Raw genomic sequence first — 22,003 nt, 5'->3', positions numbered from 1 at the left:
TGCGGGATTTTACACCCACGTCACCGTTTGCGCTCAAGACAAAGATGGATGGCAAAATCCCGGCCCGTTTTTCTAATTTTGCATTCATCACAATGCCTCCAAAAAGGCTTCTGCAGTTAAACAGAAGAAATATTTTCCCTGAAGGGAAATTTCAGGTACAAATTAACCTCTTTTATGATTCAAAGTACGGGTAAACCTTTAATTCTTGTTGAGCGCAGTAATTCCTTTAAATCCTGTGGAGGAGAATGAATAATTCTGTAATCTTTTGAAAAAGCAGAATAACTTTGAGATCTTACATCTTGGATCCTGCAAAGTGTGATGCCATTAGCCTGATATTCTGTGGGCTTCTGCCTCTTTTTACATCACCAGCAGCAGAAAAAGAAGGAAAGTTATTGAAAGCCCCAAAAGATCCGTCGAAAAACTATTGGGTAAGTGGGAGGAAACTGAGCAGTGACCTAACTCTTTGGAATCAGATAACTAACAAGCTGGTGAAGTTTCTATGCTGCATGTTATCATCCAACATGAGCTTCTGCTTTTAACCCTCAAAGAAAGTTATTGATTTCTGCCAGCCATTATTAATTGAAGGTTTAAAATCTACATGCATTATGATTTAATTTAAATTGTCTGGCAAAGTTACTTATTAAAGTATAATATATTATATTAAAGATAATTATTAATGAGTTATTATTAATTATTACAAACTGATCCAAAGAAAGGGAATGAAGGTTTCCGTTCCATCTCAACTGATTTGCTGTTTTTGCAGAAATCAAGTGAAAATTACTGAAGAAAAGATCTTCAAAGACCTGCAGGTTAGGTGGATTGGCCCTGCAAAACTGCCCTTAGTGTCCAAAGGGGTTGGGCGGGGTTGCTTGGTTACAGGTATGGGGCGGAGGTGTGGGCTTAAGTATGGTGCTCTTTCCAAGGGCTGGTGCAGACTCGATGGGTCAACCGGCCTCCTTCTGCACTGTAAATCCTATGTCTATTTAAAGACTCTTCAGCTTTGTAATGGGACGATGAAGTCCCTGTGAGTCATGGAAGTGGTGAAATTGTTTCCTCCCTTGACCTAAATGCTTTAACTAGAAAGAATAAAACACTCTTGAGATTGGTCCAATTATCTGGCAGCGCAACTGGAACATGGCCAATGGGTTTTCTGGACATTTTTCTGAGGCTGGTGCTACTTAATTCAGAGTTATAATTAATATTTTAATAGATTTTGTGAAAAACTGTACAGGATTTTTATGTAGTGAGTGTATTGTGGATTTGTAAACCCTCTAAATCTTCTCCATTTCAATATTTTTTTACAGATCTGAATGTTCCTGTTGTAAGTTTTAAATCAATATAAAACTGTTTTAAAAAGATCAAATCTGAATATTGGTTTGGGACATCACCATCTCTGAAACAAAGTTTATTTTCATCCAATGCACATGAGCTTGTTTTAAAAACACCCCATGTGTCAAATAATACTGGCTACATAAAGTGTAGAAAAAGCACCAAAAATTGGCTAAATGCAGATTCAGAGAATTCAACTTTGACTAAAATGTATGGAGCATGAACCAGCCCATGCAACAAAAGCATAAAAGTGGGAAAATCCAGTTAGTTCCTTAATACATTGCCCTTTGTGGTTGAAGCAAACATACTTCTCACTGAATCACTTCTGTTCCCGTTTGTGGTTTAAACTTCTCCATGACAATGGTGTCTTTTCTGCTCTTTCTTTGTCCTTTGAATTGCTTTTTCTTTCTGAAATACTCCCTCTCTTTTGTTTTGTGTGGTTCATTCACTCGTTTAATAAAGTCTTTAACACAGGACAACCTCACAGAAACTAAGACCAAGGATGTAAGCTGTCTGCATAAAGCAAGAATTCAACCAAGATAGAGTCAAAGTACAATGCAGAGAGACTCCGAGCTGAACGTTTATCTTAGTTGCTGTATTGTTTATTTGATTAAAGGATCCTCTTATTACATCAGCTAAAAAGTAAAAAAATAACAATGCCTTTCTAGTTTATTACTAGACACAAAGCCTTCTTCAGCCATTGAGGAGAAACGATAAAATTTACAAGAGGGTTCGAAGGCTTCTTTATTCTTATATTATTTCTGTTGTAATCATTAAACCTGGTTTACAGCAGTGAATGACCTTTGTTAGAAGGGTGCCTTTGAAGGTACCTGTAAAAGTTCACAATAGAAAATGATTTACTGACAATGTTAAATACAGATTATTGCTGTGGCCTACTTCTGACACATGACTATCACTGGCAAACAAGTTGGATACATCCAATCTCTTTCACAGTGCTTCTTCAACATTCACTTTTCAGCCTTTTAAAGAGAGATTAAGCCTTTGCTTACACAGATTGAATTATTACCTCAGCATGATTTATATCTAAGGAGAACAAGAAGATTTACTCCAGATTTTGTTTAGCAAACGTTAATGGGGGGGTCAAGTTTCAAATTTGCATTGAGGTGAGGGGGTTGGGGGTGGGGGGGGGGGGGGGGGGCGCGGAGGTGTAACTGCGTTGGTGGCACATTCACAGGTGCAAGATCCGGAAAGTTTCAACTTCCTGGCCCTGTTATAATATGATCAGTGTGTCAGCCATGATTCCATTTGTACAATACTCACCTAGCCCAGATTTTCACTCTCTCCATCGCAGTGAAAAATGGTCGAATTTCCTCAGTTCCACCTCGAACATGACAGTGTTATCTTTGCATGGACAGGGACTGCAGTCGGGCCTGGGGTTGCCACAGGCACAAATCGTGGAAGCAGGTGCCCATTTGAATCACCAGCTGAACTCACTGACCTCTGAGTTTTAAATCCTAGCTGCATGAAGCCCAGAGTGCACAAAACAGACCAGGAGGTCTGAACTTGATGGATTCTTTGCACTGCCAGGCCGTCTGGAGAGGTTAGTTACCCCTTTTGGATAGAGTCCCCAAACACCTTTGGGAGAGATCAGGCATCCTTTGGGATTGTTAGAATTAAACTTGATTGTACACGTTTTACGCACAAACTCATTGGAACTGTCCAGGAATAGTGAAAGCTCTCAGGGCTGTCCAGGAAGTGTCAAAAGATATTAGGTGAGTTGGCAGGAAGGGGGTAAGGGGGTAAGGTGGTATGTGAGGATCACGGGTTGGCATGGATGAAGTATAGCGGAAGAATCTTCCCAAAATTGTCATATTTGGGGCAAAACCTGGAGCAAATCCAGTCAGCCCCGTCACCACGATCTAGGCAGGAATTGTAGACACTTGGGACAAAACTAGTTTTCACGGGAAAAATGCTGCACCCATGGTGCGATGCATCTGATTCGCAAGGTGACTAACTCCGCCTGTGAGATGGTGGCCACGCTGGTTAGTGCCAGCACACTTTAAAAGAGGATGGGGGAACAGTTCTCAAAAAAGATGGATGGCCTCCTCCATGCTGCCAGGGTAAGTACTTCTTGTCTTATCTCTCCCACTCACACACCCCTCACTATGCCACTTGAACCCCACTTGCTGGCACCTCACTAGACATCACACTCAAACTCTCATATGCTTCCTCATCTCTTCTGAATCTCCTCTCCTCATCATTCATCCCTGCTCATGCTCAGCGCCCACACATGCCAGGCACCATTGCCATCTGACGTGGCGTGCGGCCTGGTAGTGACCTTCCCATCTGCCTTTCTGCAGGAGAAGCTGGCTCACAATTGCCATGAGTGAGCAAAGATGGGAAATGGAGTGTTGGCAGTCCAGATCCTCACTCCGTACGGGGAGAGAGCACAAGAGCTTGCAGGGAAGCAGCAGGAGACAGCCTGTGCAGACAGCAAGGTGGGCAGAAGCGAGAAAAGTGAGGAGCCTCTGCACTTTCATCTATCTCCATAAACTCACATGAGTTCTGTCTCTCCCAGAACTTTTCCCTTGTCATGCACTAGCACCATGTCCCTTTCTTTACACGATAATCACCCAAACAGCCTGTACTATCCACAAGCAGAGAACCTGCACCAAGTGCAAGTGCACGAAAGTGTGAAAATAGATAAGTCCCCTGGGCCGGATGGGATTTATCCTAGGATTCTCTGGGAAGCTAGGGAGGAGATTGCTGAGCCTTTGGCTTTGATCTTTAAGTGATCTTTGTCTACAGGAATAGTGCCAGAGGACTGGAGGATAGCAAATGTCGTCCCCTTGTACAAGAAGGGGAGTAGAGATAACCCCGGTAACTATAGGCCAGTGAGCCTTACTTCTGTTGTGGGAAAAGTCTTGGAAAGGTTTATAAGAGATAGGATGTATAATCGATTAGAGATAGTCAACATGGTTTTGTGAAGGGTAGGTCGTGCCTCACAAACCTCATTGAGTTCTTCGAGAAGGTGACCAAACAGGTGGATGAGGGTAAAGCAGTTGATGTAGTGTATATGGATTTCAGTAAAGCGTTTGATAAGGTTCCCCACGGTAGGCTATTGCAGAAAATACAGAGGCATGGGATTCAGGGTGATTTAGCAGTTTGGATCAGAAATTGGCTAGCTGATAGAAGACAAAGAGTGGTGGTTGATGGGAAATGCTCTGACTGGTGTCCAGTTACTAGTGGTGTGCCACAAGGATCTGTTTTGGGGCCGTTGCTGTTTGTCATTTTTATAATTGACCTGGAGGAGGGCGTAGAAGGATGGGTGAGTAAATTTGCAGATGACACTAAAGTCGGTGGAGTTGTGGACAGTGCAGAAGGATGTTACAAGTTACAGAGGGACATAGATAAGCTGCAGAGCTGGGCTGACAGGTGGCAAATGGAGTTTAATGCAGAAAAGTGAGGTGATTCATTTTGGAAGGAATAACAGAAAGGCAGAGTACTGGGCTAATGGTAAGATTCTTGGTAGTGTGGACGAGCAGAGAGATCTCGGTGTCCATGTCCATAGAGCCCTGAAAGTTGCCACCCAGGTTGAGAGGGTTGTTAAGAAGGCGTACGGTGTGTTAGCTTTTATTGGTAGAGGAATTGAGTTTCAGAGCCATGAGGTCATGTTGCAGTTGTACAAAACTCTGGTGCGGCCGCATTTGGAGTATTGTGTGCAGTTCTGGTCGCCACATTATAGGAAGGATGTGGAAGCATTGGAAAGGGTACAGAGGAGATTTACAAGAATGTTGCCTGGTATGGAGGAAAGATCATATGAGGAAAGGCTGAAGGACTTGAGGCTGTTTTCGTTAGAGAGAAGAAGGTTAAGAGGTGACTTAATTGAGGCATACAAGATGATCAGAGGATTAGATAGGGTGGACAGTGAGAGCCTTTTTCCTCGGATGGTGATGTCCAGCACGAGGGGACATAGCTTTAAATTGAGGGGAGATAGATATAGATGTCAGAGGTAGGTTCTTTACTCAGAGTAGTAAGGGCGTGGAATGCCCTGCCTGCAAAAGTAGTGGACTCGCCAACACTAAACGCATTCAAATGGTCATTAGATAGGCATATGGACGATAAGGGAATAGTGTAGAGGGACTTTAGAGGGGTTTCACAGGACAGCGCAACATCGTGGGCCGAAGGGCCTGTACTGCGCTGTTATGTTCTATGTTCTAAGCCAGGATGCCAGTTCAGAAGAGGTGTTACTGGAGGACATTGATGATGCATCACAGCTATCACCTGAACCTTCCACCAGCACAGGACTTTGGGTCACTATCTGGCGAACGTCTCACTGCTGCACATCAAGCCGAGGTAGGGATGTCAGATACTGAATCTGAGTATTTTAGGATACCATTTACCATAGAACAGAGTTCTGACGAAGAGTCTACGTTAACTCGAAAAGTTTATTCTGTTCCTCTTGTGATAGATGCTGACCGACCTGATGAGTATTTCTAGCATTCTCTGGTCTCCTTATTTTTATAGTCTGTTCAGAATGTGTTTTTTACAAGAAAGTTTAATTAATATATGAAACAACAAAAAATTATTCTAATTTGTCTCTTTCCATTTTACTATCTCAATCGCTAATGTTACAAAAAGGTTCAACTGGAAAGCTGCAAGTTTTGGACTTTTATGCAGGGCTCTTCAAAATTTGAACAAGTTTATTCCAAGAATTTTAGCTATTTATTTGAAGCATTGTTTTGAATTGTGTGATAAACATAAATATACTGAAATTGTCCAGACATTCTATCCAGTCTGCTGCTCTAAGAGAGATACAATAATTTATCGTAACGTGTATTTACTCCAGAGGCTTTGGTCAGGTCAAGCTTAATAAATACTCAGAATAAACACTGGCAATGATTGGCTGTGATCATTTTAGTTTAGTTCAAGAAAACGTCAAGGTTTTGATCAGATACCGTGTTAAAAGAAAAAAATGTTGTAAATTATAACAACATCCTTCCATCTCTTCAGCAACAATAGTAATTTAATTTTTAAAGACAAAATAACTATTATTTTATTCCAAAATCTATCACCTTTGATTTGTCAAGGATAGAGAATTTGTTATAATGTCAATATCAACATTATTCTTGTGGTGTTTATAACTTGCAGCCATTCAATATTCATCTATTTAAATAAAACATTGACACGGACAGCTGGACACTTACTCAATTGTGTTCTCTCAATCAACACACGTCTGTTGTTTGAACAATCACTATCAGAAAAACAAACTACAATATTAACTATGAAAGAATGCTGTTCCCTCCTCACAGCCTCATTCATTCAACTCTCATTGTTTCAAGTTTATCTCCACATCCCTTCACCTTCCACAGCAACCAGACACCCATCTGTGAGAGGAGTTGATTGTTCACAGTTCAGGCCAGGCATATGTCCATTGTTTGGGCCAACTCTTTCAACTGTTTTCAGCAACTTATCCCTTGCCCTAAGGTCACAAAGAACAAACATCTAATGTTGGTGGCCACTTCTGCCTTCCAGTGTATTGTTAACCAATTAACTCCACCACTTTCAATGGCATTGGGTTTTGGTCATTAAAGTCGCTGGGAGCATTTTTCTTTCAGTGTTTCATTCAGTATGAAATCTTCCAAACCAACTGTGGGCTGAAATGAGAGATTGGTGATGCCTTCTCTGAACTAAAGAGTAGGCCAAAATTGTCAACAGTTTTTGGGCATTTCTATGGATGGAGGAGCTGGTGCTTGTGATAGGAAATTGTTCTCTGTGGGAATACTGTGCTCCTGCAGAGGTCTATACTGTCAACCTGCTTTTTTTCCTTCTGTCAGGGTCTTGAATCATTGTTGCCTGATCCACTTTTCCTGAAATGTAAGCTGTTAAGCTCTCCACAGATGCTGCCTGACCTATTGAACTTTTCCACAACTGTTTTTGCTTTGGACTTCTTGGAGAATCGCCGAGATGCTATTTTGTACATTTTATTATCTAAATATGGTCTGATATGGACCATATATCTCAGTCACCACGTACATATTTACCGTCAAAATATTATCATTGTCAATCATAACCATTGTTATAAGCTATAATTACCATTGGGAATGGACTATCCAGCCCCTGAAGGTCCATTTATTATTGTAGAGTTGGCCATTGCTGCTTATTACAGTCAACTGATAGGAGAATAATCATTGATATGTCTGTGGTCAGTGTAAATGTTTATAATCTCGCAATTATGCAGCTAGAGTATGTCACATTTGTAAATTACTAACATGGGCATATTTATAGTCATCCACATACACTAGCAAAAACATAGCAATAAATAATCAGAAATGCTCATTAGTTACTGTACTTTATCAATTGCTTCCTACTTCCAACACGGTCAATCAGTTTCCAATTATCTCTCCAAATATATATCTTTGAGTCCTCCAGTAGTTACATTCACAACTATTGATTATGCGCCTTGAACTCAGGGAGCACCACTAAAGATGACTAAAGATAGTATCAATCAATGAAAATTCCTCACTCACTCCAGCAATTCCATTATGTATATTTCCCATTGAAAAAATATACACTACTTCAACTGAAAGAACCATCAACGTCACAGAATCAACCCAAAATCAAAGCCCAATATTAACCCTCAGCCCTCGCCCTACCCTAACAACATCAAATTTCTTCAACCCACATCTGGGGCGAAATTCTCCAACCCCCCCGCAGGGTCGGAGAATCGCCCGGGGCCTGCGAAAATCCCGCCCCCGCCATGGCAGAAATTCTCCGCCACCCGGGAATTGGCGGGGGCGGGAATCACGCCCCGCCGATCGGCGTGCCCTCCGCGCTGATTGGCGAGCCCCCCGCGGCGATTCTCCGGCCCGTGATGGGCCGAAGGCCCACCGCTGAGAGTCCTCTCCCGCCGCCGTGGTTTCAACCACCTCTGGTGGCGGCGGGATGGCAGCGGGAGTGGGCCCCCGGGGGGGCATGGGGCGATCGGACCCCGGGGGGTGCCCCCACGGTGGCCAGGCCCGCGATCATGGCCCACCGATCGGCGGGCGGGCCAGTGCCGTGGGGGCACTCTTTTTCTTCCACCGCCGCAACGGCCTCCACCATGACGGAGGCAGAAGAGAATCCCCAGCGCGCATGCTGACATCACCACCGGCGCATGCGCGAACTGGCGAAGGCCTTTCGGCCAGCCCTGACGCCAGGCGGCGGGCGTCAAAGGCCGCTGGTGCCGGTTTTGGCGCCAGTCGGCGTGGCGCCAACCAGTCCGGCGTGGGCCCAGCCCCCAAAGGTGTGGAGAATTTCGCACCTTTGGGGAGGCCCGACGCCGGAGTGGTTGGCGCCACTCTGCTACGCCGGGACCCCCCGCCCCGCCGGGTAGGGGAGAATCCCGGCCCTGGACTTTCACAGTCCGGTTAATGCCCTTAGAACATAGAACATTACAGTGCAGTAGAGGCCCTTCGGCCCTCGATGTTGCACCAACCTGTGAAGCCACTCTAAAGCCCATCTACACAATTCCCTTATCATCCATATGTCCCTATCCAATGACCATTTGAATGCCCTTAGTGTTGGCGAGTCGACTACTGTTACAGGCAGGGCACTCCACGCCCTCTGAGTAAAGAACCTACCTCTGACATCTGTCCTGTATCTATCTCCCCTCAATTTAAAGCTATGTCCCCTCTGTGCTAGACAACACCATCCGAGGAAAAAAGCTCTCACTGTCCACCCTATCTAATCCTCTGATCATCTTGTATGCCTCAATTAAGTTACCTCTTAAACATCTTCTCTCTAACGAAAACAGCCTCAAGTCCCTCAGCCTTCCCTCATAAGATCTTCCCTCCATACCAGGCAACATTCTTGTAAATCTCCTCTGCACCCTTTCCAATGCTTCCACATCCTTCCTATAATGCGGCGACCAGAATTGCATGCAATACTCCAAATGCAGCCGCACCAGAGTTTTGTAAAACTGCAACATGACCTCATGGCTCCGAAACTCAATCCCTCTACCAATAAAAGCTAACACACTGTACGCCTTCTTAACAACCCTCTCAACCTGGGTGGCAACTTTCAGGGATCCATGTACATGGACACCGAGATCTCTCTACTCATCCACACTACCAAGAATCTTACCATTAGTGCAGTATTCTGTCTTCCTGTTATTCCTTCCAATATCACCTCACATGTTTCTGCATTAAACTCCATTTGCCACCTCTCAGCCCAGCTCTGCAGCTTATCTATGTCCCTCTGTCACCTGCAACATCCTTCCGCACTGTCCACAACTCCACCCACTTTAGTGTCATCTGCAAATTTACTCACCCATCCTTCTATGCACTCCTCCAGGTCACTTATAAAAATGACAAACAGCAGCGGCCCCAAAACAGATCCTTGTGGTACACCACTAGTAACTGGACTCCAGTCTGACTATTTCCCATCAACCACCACCATTTGTCTTCTTCCAGCTAGCCAACTTCTGATCCAAACTGCTAAATTACCCTGAATCCCATGCCTTCGTATTTTCTGCAAGAGCCTACTGCGAGGAACCTTATCAAACGTTTTACGGAAATCCATATACACTACATCAACTGCTTTACCCTCATCCACCTGTTTGGTCACCTTCTCAAAGACCTCAATAAGGTTTGTGAGGCACGGCCTATCCTTCACAAAACCGTGTTGACTATCTCTAATCAAATTATTCCTTTTCAGATGATTATACATCCTATCTCTTATAAACCTTTCCAAGACTTTGTCCACAACAGAAGTAAGGCTCACTGGTCTATAGTTACCTGGGTTGTCTCTACTCCCCTTCTTGAACAATGGGACAACATTTGCTATCCTCCAGTCTTCTGGCACTATTCCTGTAGACAAAGATGACTTAAAGACCTAACACCTCCTCCTTATGAACCTCAAGCCCTTCTAGTCTAGTAGCCTGTATCTCAGTATTCTCCTCGACAACATTGTCTTTTTCCTGCGTAAATACTGACGAAAAATATTCATTTAGCACCTCTCCTATCTCCTCGCACAATTTCCCACTACTGTCCTTGACTGGCCCTACTCTTACCCTAGTCATTCTTTTATTCCTAACATATCTATAGAAAGCTTTAGGGTTATCCTTGATCATACCTGCCAAAGACTTCTCATGTCCCCTCCTGGCTCTTCTTAGCTCTCTCTTTAGGTCCTTCCTAGCTAACTTATAACTCTCGAGCGCCCTAATTGAACCTTCACGTCTCATCTTTACATAAGCCTCCTTCTTCCGCTTGACAAGTGTTTCAACTACTTTAGTAAACCACGGTTCCCTCGCTCGACCACTTCTTCCCTGCCTGACAGGTACATACTTATCAAGGACACGCAGTAGCTGTTCCTTGAACAAGCTCCACATTTCCATTGTGCCCATCCCCTGCAATTTCCCTCCCCATTCGATGCATCCTAAGTCTTGCCTCATCGCATCATAATTGCCTTTCCCCCAGATATAACTCTTGCCCTGCGGCATATACCTATCCCTTTCCATCACTAAAGTAAACGTTATCGAATTGTGGTCACCATCACCAAAGTGCTCACCTACCTCCAAATCTAACACCTGTCCTGGTTCATTACCCAGTACCAAATCCAATATGGCCTCGCCTCTCGTTGGCCTATCTACATACAGTGTCAGGAAACCCTCCGGCACACATTGGACAAAAACGGACCCATCTAAAGTACTCGAACTGTAGCGTTGCCAGTCAATATTTGGAAAGTTAAAGTCCCCCATAATAACTACCCTGTTACTTTCGCTCCTATCCAGAATCATCTTTGCAATCCCTTCCTCTACATCTCTGGAACTTTTCAGAGGCCTATAGAAAACCCCTAACAGGGTGACCTCTCCTTTCCTGTTTCTAACCTCAGCCCATACTATCTCAGTAGACGAGTCCTCATCAAACGTCCTTTCTGCCACCGCAATACTGTCCTTGACTAACAATGCCACCCCTCCCCCTCTTTTACCACCTTCTCTGAGCTTACTGAAATATCTCCCCACAACGCTGCTTCCTTCTATTATCTGTCCGCCAGCTCTGTTTGTTCCTTCTCTCCCCTCCTTGGCGCTCCCATGCACTGATTCTGAATGGTCCAATTCAGCATAGGAAGCACGGTAGCATTGTGGATAGCACAATTGCTTCACAGCTCCATGGTCCCAGGTTCGATTCCCGGCTTGGGTCACTGTCTGTGCGGAGTCTGCACATCCTCCCCGTGTGTGCGTGGGTTTCCTCCGGGTACTCCGGTTTCCTCCCACAGTCCAAAGATGTGCAAGTTAGGTGGATTGGCTATGATAAATTGCCCTTAGTGTCCAAAATTGCCCTTAGTGTTGGGTGGGGTTACTGGGTTATGGGAATAGGGAGGAGGTGTTGACCTCGGGTAGGGTGCTCTTTCCAAGAGCCAGTGCAGACTCGATGGGCTGAGTGGCCTCCTTCTGCACTGTAAATTCTATGATAATGATAATTCCTAGCACAGATATTTCTAACACCATTGAAAAGGGCCCCTGGCAGTTCTCAAGTAAAAGTGAATCAGATTTTTGGAGATATTTTCCTTCCTTTGTGGGGTTTTGAAATGCTTAGGTTTTAAACTGTTTAGGATTTCCTGACATTGCAATTGTTTCTGAATGGGGTCTTTGTAAGACTTTTTCAAGGAAGGGAGAGAAGGAACAAACAGAGCTGGCGGACAGATAATAGAAGGAAGCAGCGTTGTGGGGAGATCCTTCCCATGGCTCAGAACAACGCGCTTTCAGTTCTCTAAAACGTATTGCACAGTTGGATTGTGGGGATGAATCAGCTTTGTCTGGATTTTGTAACCTTAAATGTGCGGAAGAAGTAAAATTCAGATAGTGTTTGTATTTCTGATTTGAAGTCCTGCTTATAAATTCTGTGTATAAATATCAGTCACACTCAGTGAGATAAGACGATAAGACAATAAGACATAGGAGCAGAATTAGGCCACTCGGCCATTGAGTCTGCTCTGCCATTCAATCATGACTGATATTTTTCTCATCCCCATTCTCCTGCCTTCACCCCATAACCCCTAATCTCCTTATTAATCAAGAACCTATCTATCTCTGTCTTAAAGACACTCAGTGATTTGGCCCCCACAGCCTTCTGTGGCAAGAGTTCCACAGATTCACCACACTCTGGCTGAAGAAATTCCTCCTCATCTCTGTTTTAAGGGTCATCCCTTTAGTCTGAGATGGTGTCCTCTGGTTCTAGTTTTTCTTACAAGTGTAAACATCCTCTCCACATCCATTCTATCCAGGCCTCACAGTATCCAGTAACTTTCAATAAGATCCCCCCCATTCTTCAAAACTCCAAACAGTACAGACCCAGAGTTCCCAACCGTTCCTCATACAATAAGCTCCTCATTCCAGGGATCATTCTTGTGAACTACCTCTGGATCCTTTCCAAGGCTAGCATATTCTTCCTTAGATACGGGGCCCAAAACTGCTCACAATACTCCAAATGGGGTCTGACCAGAGCCTTATACAACCTCAGAAGTACATCCCTGGACTTGTATTCTAGCCCTCTCAACATGAATGCTGATATTACATTTGCCTTCCTAACTGCCGACTGAACCTGCACATTAACCTCAAGAGAATCTTGAACAAGGGCTCCCAAGTCCCTTTGTGCTTCATCCTTTAATGTGTCTGTGATAGTCACCAAAGTGAAACAATGACCATTGGGTAAAGTACTAGAGAGCATCCAGGCTCATGGAGCCATAGCTGGTGAGACTCAGTTTGTGGAAACTCACCTTGGGTAGAACCACAAATAGGCAGCCTGGCTTACACTCTTCCCTTTAGGAAAAGAAACTGAGGAGAACATAACGAAAGGGACAAATGCTGGAAAATCTCAGCAAGTCTGGCAGCATCTGTAGGGAGAGAAAAGAGCTAACGTTTCGAGTCCGATGACTCTTTGTCAAAGCTAACAGAGAATGTGGGAAATATTTATACTGTGGAGTGAGAATGAAAGATGAGTCATAGCCACAGAAACCCAGGGAAACCGGGTGCTAATGGCCACAGAAACCAAGGGGAAAGAGTGTTAATGGCAGTCCCCAGAGAGGACAAAAGATGTGAAAGGTCAAACAGCAGAGAAACTAACATCAGAGGATGAACTGTAGGTGTGGGGGGAGGGGGAGGGGGAAGCAAAGAGGTGCAGGAAAGGTGGATAAGATTGGGGAGGGAAAAAATAAACTTATATTAAGAAAGAAAGAAATGGTAAAAGACAGTTAAAATGAAATGAAAACAAATGGGTCGAGATGAGGCTGATCATCTGAAGTCGTTGAATTCGATGTTCAGGCCGGAAGGCTGTAGTGTGCCTAACCGGAAGATGAGATGTTGTTCCTCCAGTTTGCGTTGCGCTTCACTGGAACATTACAGCAGGCCAAGAACAGACATGTGGGCATGGGAGCAGGGTCTTTTGTTAAAATGGCAAGCAACAGGAAGGTCAGGATCCTGAATGCGCACAGACCGAAGATGCTCAGCAAAGCGATCACCCAGTCTGCGTTTTGTCTCTCTGATATAGAGGAGGCCACATTGGGAGCAGTGAATGCAGTAGACCAAATTGGAAGAGATGCAAGTGAAACGCTGCTTAACCTGGAATGAGTGTTTTGGGCGTGGGATGTTAAGCATGGAAGAGGTAAAGGGGCAGGTGTTACACCTTCTGCGATTGCATGGGAAGGTGCCATGGGTGATGGGAAAGGTACTGGGTATGGTGGAAGAGTGGACTAGATTGTCTCGGAGGGAACGGTCTCTGTGGAATGCTGACAGAGGGAGTGAAGGGAAGATGTGTTTGGTGGTGGCATCACGCTGGAGTTGGTGAAAATGGCGGAGGATTATGCTTTGCATACGGAGGCTGGTGTGCATACGGAGAAATGTGAGAACAAGGGGGACTCTATCCTTGTTCTGGGCGGGAGGGGAGGGGGCGAGGGTAGTGATGCGGGAGATGGACCGCACACTGCTGAGGACCCTGTCCACAACTGTAGGTGGGAAATCACGGTCGAGGAAGAAGGAACACATTTTCGAAGCACCATTTTGGAAAGTGGCATAATCGGAACAAATGCGACGGAGACGAAGGAGTTGAGAGAAAGGGATGGAGTCCTTACAGGGTGTAGGGTGCGAAGAGTTGTAGTCCAGATAGCTGTGGGAGTCAGTGGGCGGATATAACACAGATCGTCACTTCCATCACCCATTTTGTGCTACATTGTAGGGAACAAGAATCATGACTCTTTTGATTAATTGAATCAGTAAAATCTAGAAATTCATGTGACTGGTCCAAGGTAGGTGCAATCTGCAGGGAACTAGATTCACAGTTGAATTCACACCAGCTTAAAGAAGCAGATGAGATAGTCTTTGATAACAAGCCAGCTTAGTGCTTGTGTTTTGGTATTCTTCACTCAGCCAGGTCATCTATGCTCAACTAGCTTTCATCTGTGCTCCTGGCAGCTGATTGTCTTTCTGCTTTCCTTTAGTACCTTCCATGAAGAAGATTTGTGGAGTGTTGGTCCTCAGTCACCTTGACAACCAAATGTGTGAGGAGCTTCGAAAGCTGTATTGACAGAGTGTGTATCATATTTCATTTGGCTGAATGCAGAACTATAGAAGAGGTTCCAACACAGAATAAATAAATTGTAAAAGATCAAAAGCGCTAAAATCAAAGCTGTGACTACTTTTTAAATAATTGTTATTTTCTCTCCTTACCTCCAGCCCTAAAAGAATCTCTCAAGAGAAATTGGTGAAAGAACACTTTCACTTTGGGGGCTGTTTGATCAGAATTAAAATCAGGGCCAAGTTACAATAAAGTCATTTGTCATTAATTTTTCTCATGGATTAATTTTCAATTACTCAGAAGCGTTTATTGTCACAGAGCCATATTAAAATATTAATGTGTGTATTAGCTGTGCAAAATCTTGGAAATTTAAATTATAATGGGCATTATTCTGAATCGTACATTTAACAGTTCATGTACATGTGGTGAATGGGATCTTCTGACTGATTTCTATTGGTTGTTCGGAGTGGGGTTTTCCTGATTTTCTTGTAATTTGTCCCCACGTTTTTCCCTGTAAAAGATAGCTACCAAGTGTAATTGATTGTGGCAGAACATGTGACCAAAGTAAAATGTAATCACTTCACAAGAGTTTACAGTTAAAATTATTTATTGACATGAGTTCTTGATGAGTGTAGATGGAAAGAGTTCTGCAATTTTTATTTTCCATTTGTCACTCAAAATGTTACAATCTCTGGAGAGACTGATAACTTTTTAAAAGAGTTTTGAACTTCCAGGCACTAGCTGAAAGAATAACACGACTAGAGCTCACATTTTAAAACTTTTACTGAAACAATTGCCTCAAAACATCATTGGGCGGCAACTTATTTTCTTTTGGGTGGCAAATTATACTTTATCTACAGAAAGTGGCATTCCACTTTTACGCTTACCATACATTGCACCCTCTGCAAGATTAGCTTCCTTTCAGCAAACATCTGAGTTGCTCCCAGCTTCCCCCTGTTGTTGAGTAGTAACTTTGAGGGGCCCTCTCCAGTTGCTTTCCGCAGTTTCTGGAAAATTTCTTTAATCTACCACCAGCTGTAATGCACGCTCTGCTGATTCTCCTTCGCCCTACCATGCAAGGAAGAATTCTTAGATGGCTGCAGGATGCATCTCATCAACCAGAGATCACCTCCCTCCCACATCTGGCTATGGTAACTCACAAAAGCCAAGCAGCCTCTGCTAACCATGCAGACCTTCTGTTGCCTATCTGTGATATTCATTGATTTGTCGGAAAGACTGTAACCTAGGGCAAAATTCTCCCCTACCCGGCGGGGCGGGGTGTCCCGGCGTAGCGGAGTGGCACCAACCAGTCCGGCATCGGGCCTCCCCAAAGGTGCGGAATTCTCCATACCTTTGGGGGCTAGGCCCGCGCCGGAGTGGCTCCCGCTCCGCCGATGGCGGCAAAACTGACGCCAACAGCCTTTGGCGCTACGCCGCCCGGCGTCGGGGCTGGCCAAAAGGGGCCGCCGCTGACGTCACCACCGGCCCATGCGCGGTGGAGGGGGTCTCTTCCGCCTCCGCCATGGTGGAGGCCGTGGTGGCGGCGGAAGAAAAAGAGTGCCCCCACAGCACTGGCCCGCCCGCTGATTGGTGGGCCCCGATCGCAGGCCAGGCCACCGTGGGGACACCCCCTGGGGTCCGATCACTCCGCGCTCCCCCCAGGACCCCGGGGACGCGCTCGTGCCGCCGATCCCGCCGGCACAGAGGTGGTTTAAACCACGTCGGCGGGATTGGCCTGACAGTGGCGGGACTTCGGCCCATCGTGGGCCGGAGAATCGCCGCAGAGGTGCCTCGCGATTCCCGCCCCCGCCGATTCCCGGGTCGCAGAGAATTCCGGCCATGGCGAGGGCGGGATTTACACCAGCCCCGGGCGATTCCCCGACCCTGCGGGGGGTAGGAGAATTCCGCCCCTAATCTCAAAAATGACTTCCTCTGCTCTGTTCCCCATGGTAACATGACACATATTGGCCTTGCATCCAAGTAGAAATACTGATGAACTATTCTTAACTCGAATTCTAATTCATCTTAGAAATAAATGGACAGTTTACAGCACAACACAATGTTTACAACTTAATACCTACAACACCTTTCTCGGACTTTAGGAGAATCAGAGTATACTCATGGTGAACGCACAGACTGGCTCCCACCAGAGAACTTTATTTAAGCCCTTTTCACCCAATTCTTGGAGGAAATTTTGTCTCACGTTTGTTTTTACTGATGGGTTAAACGTCCCACATGAAGGGAAAACCCAATAGATACTGGACCAGGCACCAGAAAAGGAAAGAACTAGTGTCAAATTTTGAAGATTTGAGGGTCTTTTCTGGAAAGAAAATAGTAGAGGCTGCTGCGGTCGCCCCGTCCACTCCACTAACTGTTGTGATATTAGCGGTGGAGCTACAGAATTTATGCCAGAAGGTCTCAGGGGACCGTGAAAAAGCGATTGAGGCGGCGATATCCTTGATTTGAGCTAAAGAGGACGAGATGGTGAAGGTGAAGGTGCAGGGTGTGGACCTGAAAGTGTTGGGGGAGGCTCTGTCTCGGCAGAGTGACCATCACCTCCTTGGAAGCGAGATGGTATAGGTGGCGGCCGATAACAAAACAAAAGGGCCAAGGTGGATTACTTGGAAAATCGGTCTCGCCAGAATTTGAGGTTGGGTTACTGGAGAGCCCAAGCCCGACGAAGTTCATGTCGCAATTGTTTTGGAAGGTGATGGGGGAGGAGGAAATGGCGACCCATCCGGAGTTGGATCGAGCTCAGAGGCCGTTGAGGCAGAGGCCCCATGCAGGTGAATCACTAAATCGCTGGCTTTGAAAGCAGACCAAGGCAGGCCAGCAGCACGGTTCGATTCCCATATCAGCCTCCCTAAACAGGTGCCGGAATGTGGCGACTCGGGGCTTTTCACAGTAACTTCATTTGAAGCCTACTATTGACAGTAAGCGATTTTCATGTCATTTCATTTCACCGCGTGCGATCATTATGCGCTTCCACAACTTTCAGGACAAAGAAAGAGTTTTACGATGGGCAAAATATCATCGCGACTGCAGATGGGAGGGCCAAGCAGTGAGGATTTATCAAGATATTGGAGCAGAGAGGCCAAGTGGCGTGCAGCATTTAATAAGCCCAAGGCTGCATTATAGTAAGGTCTGATTTGGTGTGGTTTACCCCGTGCGCCTCCCTGTGACTTATGAAAATAGAGACTATGGGCTGGATTCTCTGTTTGAGAGACTAAGTGTTGATGCCGGCACTAAATGGTGGGTCTTTCATGGTCCCGATGGCCATGCAAATGGGCCAACACTCACTCCACGTGGAACTAGTGCAATTCCAATACACACCGGCGTGTGATTCACTGGTGTCGAGAACGGCACTCGAGAGCCTGACAAGCTGGAGCTGCATATAAACACTCCACTCCCCACACACTCTCATTCCAGCCAAGAAGATGGCATCACGGAGAGCGCAACTGTGATTCGTGGATACAGAGCTTGAGATATTGCTGCATGTTGTGCAGGAGAAGCGGGACATCCTGTTCCCCAGTGTGGGAAGGAGGTTGCCACCCGCCGACGTCAACTGGACCTGGGCGGAAGTGGCAGAGGCCGTTGGTGCTGTGGGCCCCACTGCGAGCAATGGACAGGTGCAGAAAGCAGCTGCATGCCCTCCTCAGGGTGGCCTGGGTAAGTCACCACCTCTGAGCCCCTCGCACCACCCTCGTCCCACACAAAACCCCACCCTACCCTAGCCACCAACCTGCCACGTGGCCCACATCAGGTGGACAGGTGGGCAGTGCCAGGTGAGGATAGGCAACCCCCCAGGCCACCCAAGGTGAACCACCACCTCCATGCCCCTGGCACCACCCCCATCCCACACTCCATAACCTAGTTCCACCCAGAGGATGACTGAACCCTGCACGCCGGCAGCCCCCTCGCACCTCACCCTGCAACACATGCCAACACCATGCCAGCTGCCATGGCCGGGCCCTGCACACAGGCCACCAGCCGCAGACCCCCTGTACTACCTGTGTCCGAGTGTCTCACACCGTGAATTATCTATCCCCCCAGGAGAGGGCAGCCCACACCGCCAGGAGTGGCAGAAGACTGGAGGGGGCTCGCCAGACCAGCGGCCCCTCGCCGTCGCAAAGCAGTCATTGTGGTCCGAAGAGCGGAGCTTGCTGCCCTGTATATTAAGGTCAAAGTCATTGGGGCTGAAAACTGGAGTCGTCTTATGTGCTAAAGGGCAGCATGGTAGCATAGTGGTTAGCACAATTGCTTCACAGTTCCAGGTCCCAGGTTCGATTCCCGGCTTGGGTCACTGTCTGTGCGGAGTCTGCACGTTCTCCCCGTGTCTGCGTGGGTTTCCTCCATGTGCTCCAGTTTCCTCCCACAGTCCAACGACATGCAGGTTAGATCAATTGGCCATGCTAAATTCCCCATAGTGTCCAAAAAGTTTAGGTGGGGTTATGGGGATATGGTGGCGGTAAAGATAGGGTAGGGGTGTGGGCATGGGTAGGGTTATCTTTCTTTCTTTTTTTTTTTTTTTTTTTATAAATTTAGAATACCCAATTCATTTTTCCAATTAAGGGGCAATTTAGTGAGGCCAATCCACCTACTCTGCACATCTTTGGGTTGTGGGGGCGAAACCCACGCAGACACGGGGAGAATGTGCAAACTCCACACAGACAGTGACCCAGAGCCGGGATTCGAACCTGGGACCTCGGCGCCGTGAGGCAACAGGGCTAACCCACTGCGCCACCGTGCTGCCCCAGGGTTATCTTTCTAAGGACCGATGCAGACTCGATGGGCCAGATGGCATTCTACTGCACTGTAAATTCTATGATTCTATAACTTCAACACATTTAAATCTGTATTGTTGCCCATATGAGGAATTCTGGTTTACATTGTTTTTAAAAAAATGGGAATCAGGCAATGGGAACCCACCAGGGACGCACAGGTAAGTAGAGCCCCGGAGAGAGAGGGACATGCCCGGCACTGTCCACTGGCATTTCCCCCTGGCATTGTCACTGCCCCGTGGGGGCACTGCCACTGCACTGCCTCTGGGGAGCTCTTTGGGTTTTTTTTCCGAGATTGAGGTGCTTTTTAAAATGTGCGGCCCGAGCTCTGATTTCCCAGCCCTGCCGAGCCAGCATGACGGTGTGAGCCATGCCTGGAGATTCTTTTGCATAGAGAAGAGCCAACTGTGCAGCTGACGAGCTGCAACATTGCCTTTCTTGCCTCAGCTGGCAGTCTGTACAAAAGAGGGAAAATACCACCCAATAAGTTCATGACTGATCTGATTGTAATCTCCCGCCTACCCCCAATAACCTTTCACCCCGTTGTTTATCAGGAATCTATTTACCTCTATGTTAAAAGTACCAGCACCTTATAACTATGTGCAAGGGATCAAGCAGATGATACGGACTAAAGATGCGCTGGAGCTTAAGTCACAGAGAGCAGCAAATAACAAAAATGAGGACCACCCACACCATGTTTATACTCATACTGATAATTCAGCCCCATTTTCGGAGAGAGGTTTCAACGGTTGACTTATACACCAACAGTAAATTCACTGGAGGAACCCTCACATTAAACCAGCATTAGGTTACTTTATAAAATGGACAACTCTTGGAGAATCAGATACTGTTGGAACTTCTTTTTTTAACATTTGTACAAATTCCAGAGTATGTATTTGGATGGGATGACACTTTGTGAAAGCTATTATGTGTTCTGGCCTACTCAAATATTTGGCAGTTTTGTGGTGTTTTATTTATTCTGAGCGTTAGGTCCCAGGTTCGATCCCGCCTCTGGGTCACTGTCCGTGTGGAGTTTGCACATTCTCTCCGTGTTTGCGTGGGTTTCGCCCCCACAACCCAAAGATGTGCAGGGTAGGTGGATTGAACACGCTAAATTGCCCCTTAATTGGAAATAATGAATTGGGTACTCTAAAAAAAATTTTAAAAGAAAAAAAATCTGTCATCAGTTTAAATTGACTGTACTTCCTTTCCATGTGTGGTTATTTTGAACACATTGGGTGGGATTCTCCTATACCCCGGGGGGGGGCAGAGAATCGCCCGGGGCCGGCGTCAATCCCGTCCCTGCCGGGTCCCGAATTCTCCGCCCCCTGAGATTCGGCGGGGGTGGGAATCGCTCCGCACCGGTCGGCGGGGCCTCCGCGCCAGTTGGCAGGCCCCCCACGGCGATTCTCCGGCCCGCAATGGGCCAAAGTCCTGCCGCTGACAGGCCTTTCCCGCCGGCGTGGATTAAACCACCTACCTGACCGGCGGGATTGGCGGCACGGGCAAGCTCTGGGGTCCTGGGGGGGGGGGGGGCGATCTGACCCCGGGGGGTGCCCCGATGGTGGCCTGGCCCGCAATCGGGGCCCACCGATCAGCGGGCGGGCCTGTGCCATGGGGGCACTCTTTTTCTTCCGCCTTCGCCATGTCTTCACCATGGCGGAGGCGGAAGAGACCCCCTCCCCTCCACATGCGCTGGTACGCTCCAGCGCATGCGCGGACTTACGCCAGCCGGCAAAGTCCTTTCGACCCCGGCTGGCGTGGCGCCAAAGGCCGTTCACGCCAGCCAGGGGAGTGGGAACCACTCCGGCGCGGGCCTAGCCCCTCAATGTGAGGGCTTGGCCCCTAAAGGTGAGAATTCCGCACCTTTGGGGCGGCCCGACGCCTGAGTGGTTCACGCCACTCCGACACGCCGGGACCCCCCGCCCCGCCGGGTAGGGGAGAATCCCGGCCATTAATGTGTGTGTGATTGTTTTGAATACAGTATTGTGTGTGTGATTGCTTTGAACGCAGCATTGTGAGTGTGATTGATTTGAATATAGTATTGTGTGCGCGATTGTTGTGTACACAGTATTATGTGTGATTGTTTTCAATACAATATTGCTTGTGATTGATTGTTTCGAATACAGTATTAACATAGAACATAGAACATAGAACAGTACAGCACAGAACAGGCCCTTTGGCCCTCAATGTTGTGCCGAGCCATGATCACCCTACTCAACCCACGTATCCACCCTATACCCGTAACCCAACAACCCCCCCCTTAACCTTACTTTTATTAGGACACTACGGGCAATTTAGCATGGCCAATCCACCTAACCCGCACATCTTTGGACTGTGGGAGGAAACCGGAGCACCCGGAGGAAACCCACGCACACAGGG

General features: G+C 46.7%; 1 protein-coding gene across 1 annotated transcript in view; it reads left to right on the top strand.

Moving 5' to 3' along the window:
• Positions 1 to 326: 326 nt before the first annotated feature.
• Positions 327 to 22,003, top strand: part of LOC119964689 (tumor necrosis factor alpha-induced protein 3-like) — a 125,939-nt gene continuing 104,262 nt past the window's right edge. The window contains exons 1-3 of the mRNA XM_038794539.1: positions 327 to 428; positions 1,305 to 1,321; positions 5,513 to 5,646. The gene's annotated coding sequence lies outside the window, so the exon portion shown is untranslated. The remainder of the gene's footprint in view (positions 429 to 1,304; positions 1,322 to 5,512; positions 5,647 to 22,003) is intronic.

Source organism: Scyliorhinus canicula, chromosome 1 (assembly GCF_902713615.1).
Source record: "Scyliorhinus canicula chromosome 1, sScyCan1.1, whole genome shotgun sequence".
NCBI classification, from domain to species: Eukaryota; Metazoa; Chordata; class Chondrichthyes; order Carcharhiniformes; family Scyliorhinidae; genus Scyliorhinus; species Scyliorhinus canicula.
The sequence above is the reverse complement of the archived record's forward strand: the minus strand, read 5'-3'. Positions and strand labels throughout refer to the sequence as shown.